The following is a 7,435-nucleotide window of genomic DNA, read 5'->3' on the forward strand; positions in this document are numbered from 1 at the left end:
TGATCTGGTGAAGTAGATAGGTTTGGCAACAAGATATGGTGTGCGATAACTATATAGTACACCTATTGTTAAAAGGCTAAATTACCAAATAGGTATATTTAGCTCCCACTCTTCACTAATCACGTGTATTAAATTTCTCCGGCGACAATAAGATATATTAGATTGTTTCAATTTACCATTGAGATCAAAATTTTCAACGTGGATGAAATTTATGCCGTTGCACTTCATGTGATGACACGTGATATAATTTTAACATTAAAAAATATTGATGTGGCAAAGTTTAGTTTATGTGACAAAGGGCCAAAGGGGTAGGCGGGACATTAACTAACCTAAAACACCAAATTATAAACCCGAAAGCCCTCCCTTTGCACAAAACTGTAGAGATTGAGGGAGGGAAAACGATTAGAGAGTGACGGATAAGTGATTAGATTCGTGGTTCTGGAGTGTTGATCTCTCACTCCTCAGTTTCAAAGTCTCATGCATGCAAGTCTCACTTCAAGTTGGCACAATACCAACTCCTCTTTCATCTTAGTTACATTAGCATAACATTAAATTAAACTCGATCTCCAAACTCTCAACCATGTCAACCTTATTCTTTGAACTGCTCATCATGTTTATCGTTTCTTCTCTCAGTAGCGGAAGAAATTGATCGAGATGATGAATTACATATTCGTGGGTCAAACCACTCCCACACTCCACAACCACCACTCTGGAAACTAGATAAACCCTAAAACTAGGAAAGAAATTATGAACCAATGAATACAATTTTAAAAGCCCTAACCTACCTTGTATTTTGGGCATTTGAAGAACCTCCTGCTAGGGTTTGCATCCGTCATTAAATTGTACTCCTCACACTCAACTCCATAGCGACAAATTTTAAGACCACTTCTCTTTGCGGCATCATTCCATCATCTAAACGATGGCCAATTTGTTGAAACTGTGTCCAGATTGAACTTGTTGCCCTAATTTCCACCTGCTTTCAATTGATCTCAAGCACAAGCTAGTAGGAAGAAGGCACGAGGGATAGGATCATATTTCCCCTTAAAATTTTGAACTTACTGCCTAATTTTCCCCCCAATCTTTCATCTACAAAATTTACATCCCCAAATTTTTATCCTCAATTTAAATTCATTTTAGGTTTAATGAACCCAAATTACCTTATACATGTTAGCTCCATTTTACCAACTTAGCAAACAACAAGAGCCATAATAGTTGAACGTAAGATCACGTGGGCCTTTTGGGCAAAAAATTTGGCGGAGATAAAATTTTTGACCTAAATGGTAAATGAAAACACTTTAATATATCTCATTGTTAGTTTGTTACTGGAGAAGTTTACTGCACCTTGTTGGTAAAGAGTGGCAATTAAACATACCTATTTAGCAATTTAGCCATTGTTAAAATGATTTATTTTTAATGATTAGCTTGGCAAACCTATTAAGAGTAGTGATAACTCTACTCAAATCCTAAACTATGTTTGTACAACAAGAAAACAAAAGTGATGTGCCCTTGAAGACCCATAAACTTAATTGCAATATACACGAGAGGGCCCCCACATTTTTAAAATTTTGCGAACAAAAGTAGTCTGTAGTTTATAGTATAGTTTAGGCATCACCCAACACAAGATTTAGCATCACCCAACACCAGATTTATGCTGCATAACTATGGGTGGCTTTGAACCAGACCAATCCAAATTAGTCTCGGACTAGGGAACTTGGATTATTTATGGCCCGATTATTGGGTATAATTGGCCACACAAAAATTTGTTAAGTTCGGCCTTTAGGTTTTGTCAAGCTAGGATTATTCTCATTGTTGCACTTAATCTGATTAATTCAGTTTACCAAAGTATGGACTAGTCTTGATACACGTTGGTTTCGATCAAGTTGAACGTCACAATAATAAATTGAATGACATGCATGTGAGGATTGTTGTGTGCGGAAGCCAATTGTTGTGCTTCGAGGAAACAAACCAAATGCCGAGAAAGAAAGCCAAACAATCCAAAATAACGGTACAAACACAAACAACCAATTTTTACGTGGTTCGGCAAGTTGACTACGTCCACGGGGCAAGAAGGGGATGGGGTTTTCACTAATAGAGAAGAAGAGTACAAACTGAGATTACAAATCACTCGAACTCACCAATTAATCTCACCAACAAATCTCTAATTCTCTCCAAACAAAACCCTAACCAATAGCTCAGAAAATACATCTTTTCTGTGCTCTAAATATTCCCACTTCAATCAACCAAATAAATCCTAAAACATGTGTTTGAATTTATATCAAACACCAATCCCAAACAGAACAGAAAACCAAAGCAGACCCGAACCTGACTCGTGGTCGACCGCACTTGACGCCATGGTCGACCGGACAGAACGACAGAAACCACGTAAATCGATTACAGGGTCCGCGGTCGACCGTACATGTTGCTACGGTCGACCGTCAAAAATCCAGAGACCACCATGTCTTGTGCACGTTCGCGATCGACCACCGCAAAGCTCGTGGTTGACTATGAAGCTTCCAAAATGTTTTCTGCTTCCCAAAATATGTTCTTCTCCAATTTCTTCATCAAATCTATAATTCTCCACCTCATTAAAGTTTTTCCAAAACTGAGCCGACACTAATACTAACCAAACGTCTCACTTGTTGTGTCCAGTACGAAGTGGAACAAAACCACGACAATGGACTCAGTCCACAACAAGTCGAGACCCAAATGAGAATGTGATCACTCTCCAAACATTGATGTATGCTCACCAAACCGGCTGCATCATAAATGACTGCCTACGTATCCTCTTGTCCAAGGAATCAAGCCTTCACGTAGTTCACCAAATAGCCTCCAAAGGCCCTCAATCCAATAGAAGAGTTCTCAACTTTTCACCAACAAATCTGTTGCTGATAGCTCTCCCAATGCCCAAAATGAAACAAACTAAACACCTTCACCTCAGATGAATTAACGGTCATATCCAAATCAAAACTTTATCCACCAGCTACACTCGAATAAACTACATCATCATCTACATCCAAATAAAAATAATCCCTAAACTGTGTCACCTCACCTGGAATCTCAAACAATGTAGTATGATCTGAAGTATGTGGAGTAATCTCCACCCAATATGGAGTAGCATCACACTCCACCCACTGTGATATCCCAACAATCTGATCAACACTCTCCACCTGTCAAGAGTCAAATGTGACATATCTGCTTAAAACAAAATCATTATCTAATACCTGACAATCAAACACGCCTCTGAATCTTAAATGTGCTATCGGATCAAATTTTATATCCTCGATGTGACCAAATACTGGGCAACCAAATATTCGACGCAACCCAAAATCTGAAGCTTCTCCACCAGATCTAAAATCTCCATATGCAGCAGTCGGCAACCTATGACTAAGATGACTCAAATATGTTAAAGCCCGAATGCCAAAGCTAATGCTTGACATCAAACGTCGATCCTCCTCCAGTAAGGAACGATCCATCAAAACTTTCATCTTATCTCGTCACCCCAATGTTTTCTCTCCAATGAAGTATCTCAAACTGCCGTGAGCTCGGCACAAATGTAAGAAAGAACCCCTACCAAAAACAAAATGATGGGTTACCTTTCTGCCAATATACTTCCTCTATCTGTTGTTGATTTCTAGGACTTCACACTAACGGGACTTGGTTGTAACCCACAAATGCCTAAAATAGTCCCCAACTACGGAAACCAAATACCGATTACCTTCCAATGATGCTTCCTTGGAAGGCCCCAAATGTCTGAATGAACACCACCTAAAAGACCCCTCGCTTAGTGAATAGAAGTGTCAAACTCCACATCGGTCTCCTTGCTCATACCAATGTGCTCACAAGACTTCAAATTGCAGGTCAAAGCACTCCTCAACAATCCATACATGACACTAATAATCGAATAACACAGCCTTAACAAATGTCAGTCTAACCAAATCTAAAGATGTCGTCAGGTCTCTATCAAACAGCGTGCTCCTAATCAAATAATACAAATTCTTCCTCCTGACGCCCTTCATCACAATTATGGACCTAAACGTGACCTTCAAAGATGCATCCTCTAAGGTCACCCGATAGTCTGCTGCCTTCAAAACTCCAAGTGAAATGATGTTCTTCTTCAACTGAGAAACGAACCTCACTTCATCCAACTCCCGAATCACTTCGTCATACATCCTAATACGAACAGTACTGATACCACCAATAGGACATTCATGATCATTACCCATGAGCACGACTTCCCCTCTTTCTAACTCCTAAAAGCTGGAGAACCAATCCCTCCTAGGGCAAATATGATAAGAGGCACCTGAATCCAACATCTACTCTGTAGAGTCGGCAACACAAACTGACGGTAGTGCAGATAGTGCAGATAACGAGTAGCCTGAAAAATCCGAATCTGAATTGTCGCCACTAGCCTTAACAACATTCACCTCTGAAGCTTGAGTAGCTTTTCCCTTATTCTTCCCATCTCGATCAAACAACTTTGGGCATTCGACTTTCCAATGTCTATCCTATTTACAAAAGACACACTGATTCCTACGAACTCTAGGATGTGCCCCTCTAGACTGCGACCTCCTATTTCGGTTTGGACTCTTTGCTCTTGCCACTAATGCCCCTGCTACCGGCTCAATTGAAGTCTCATTATCCTTCATCCGAATCTGATAATTCACAAGTGCAGCGGTGACCTCACTATACAAAAGAGATGCATTCCCATTAATAAGAGTAAGAACGAAGGTCTTATATTCCTCGTCGGGAAAGGAACTCAATAATAACAACGCTTTGTCCTCATGTTCAACCATAACATTTACATTCTTCAAATCTGCAAGAAGCTTCGTGTAGTGGTTCATGTGATCACTAATTAAGGTTCCCTTCTAAAATTGGAAGCGATAAAGCCTCCTCTTCAAATGAAAGCAGTTTTCTACACTCTTTGTCCTCTCCCAAATCTTCTTAGCCAAAGTCTCATTGATCATATCATATTTTAAATCTTGAGTTAAACAATATCTAATCACACCACACGTCATTTTATTTATCTTCTTCCAAACCTTCTCCTCAATGTCGTCCGGTTTCCATCCAACTCCAAAGTGTCTTCTAAATTTTGCGCGTTGAGCGCATCTAAGACTTCACATCTCCAAAGACCAAAATTGTTTGTGCCATTAAACTTCTCCACATCTATCTTCATAGAGTGGATATTCAAACTTTGAATGGTCTTCACGCCGGAAGTACCCTCCACAACTCTTTTTTTCTCGACCATCTTTCTCAAAAACACCAACAAAACAATGTGGAACAAATGAAGAATAGATCCAAACTGAAAAAATAGATTTTTACCTCCAACTGAAACCCTAACAAGGACCTCCGAAAGATCTCACCACATACGATGGAAACGAAATCCACAAATAAGAAAAATCCTACCTTTATCACCAACTAAAGCCCTAGACGAACTTCCAAAGTGATCTACTCCTCCAATTAGCCTAAGCGTAGCCTAAGCTCTAATACTACTTGTTGTGCGCGGAAGCCAATTGTTGTGCTTCGAGGAACCAAACCAAACGCCGAGAGAGAAAGTCAAACAATCTAAAATAATGGCACAAACACAAACAACAAATTTTTACGTGGTTCGGCAAGTTGTCTATGTTCACGGGGCAAGAAGGGGATGGAGTTTTCACTAATAGAGAAGAAGAGTACAAACTGAGATTACAAATCACTCGAACTCACCAATTATTCTTACCAATAAATCTCTAATTCTCTCCAAACAAAATCCTAACCAATAGCTCAGAAAATACCTCTTTTCTATGCTCCAAATATCCCCACTTCAATCCCCTAAAGAAATCCTAAAACGTGTGTTTGAATTTATATCAAACACCAATCCCAAACAGAACAGGAAACCAAAGCAGACCCGAACCTGACTCGCGGTCGACAGCACTTGACGTCGCGGTCGACCGGACAGAATGACAGAAACCATGTAAATTGATTACAGGATCCACGGTCGAGCGTACATGTTGTCGCGGTCGACCGTCAAAAATCCAGAGACCACCCTGTCTTGTGCATGTTCGTGGTCAACCGCCGTAAAGCTCGCGGTCGATCGTGAAACTTCTAAAATGTTTCCTGCTTTCTAAAACTTGTTCTTCTTCAATTTCTTTGCCAAATCTAAAAGGATAAAAGCATATGATATAATGTTAAGTATTTGCCTAGAAGATTGATGTTAAGGGGTTTAATTCAAGTGATGAGGTGAGAACTTACAGGGATATTAGGTATACTTAATAAAAGTTTTCCATTGGTTAACTAAAGTGCATACCCACGTGGTCCGTAAACAATAAAAATTTAAAACACCAAACTCAAAACCAAAACACCAAACTTAAAACACCTAAAAGGTGTTTTAAAATAAGTGTTTTGTTTTTTATTTGAGGATGATTTAGCTCAAAAAACACCATGGTTTCCAAAAGCATAGTGTTTTATTTTTGGCAAAAACACCATGGAAACAAGTAAAACACCGTGGTATCTAAACGGAACGTTAGTTATTGTGGAATTCATAGCGGAAAATGCATCTCTCAAAACATGATTTTTGAAAGGACAGAATCAATGCATGTGAACTTTACAATGGGGTTATCCTTAAGTCTTGGTGCCACTTAATTATTCTTGTGGCTCAAGTGACTGAAAATCAAGAATGAAGAAACAAGGAAAGTTTTAATTGATTCACATAGTTTTCTTTCACATTTAAAAATTGAGAAAAACGTAGCATCCACGCTCAAGGATCAGCATCCGCAGCCTTTGGATTGGAATAATAAATTCTACACTACAGTTTCTCACACTATAAGATAAAAAAATTGTGAGGTCCTTTTGTCATTGATTTTGAAAAAAGTCAAAGAAGTTAAACATCACACTTTTTCACTTGTAATGTAAAAATAGTTTAAGACAAGATAGAAAACTAGCTCATTTTGTTTGCAGGTATAGATGTATACCAGCTTCTCAGATACTCGAGATGATCCTGAACATATTTGTATTTAAATTCTTCTTGATACTATGTAATAGAGTCTCTTACTTCCATAAAAAAAGCTTTATAGAGTCTCTTACTTCCAAGAATGAAATGGGCGAACTTGTCTAAAATTCCGTTATATGTGTAATGATCTCTTCCTTTTTTTCCCTCCAAGTTCTTGCTTTGTTTTTAACTAGACACGTGCTTGGAATTATTATAGTCTCGTATCTTTAGGTTCTAATATCTTGTATTGCTTCCATTCGGACGCAGTATAGGCTTCATATCCCTGTGCGGATCATGGGCATGTAGCTCTAGGGGTGGGGTGGGTGGGGGGGGGGTATATTTTTAGAATTAAACCCCGACGTTGGTTGATTTGTAACAATCTGTCATCAACTTTAAACATCATGAAAAATACCCAGATTTACAGAGGTCACAAGATCTCCTCACTTTTGAAATTTTCATAACCGAAATAAC

This window comes from Asparagus officinalis, chromosome 1, assembly GCF_001876935.1.
Source record: "Asparagus officinalis chromosome 1, Aspof.V1, whole genome shotgun sequence".
NCBI classification, from domain to species: Eukaryota; Viridiplantae; Streptophyta; class Magnoliopsida; order Asparagales; family Asparagaceae; genus Asparagus; species Asparagus officinalis.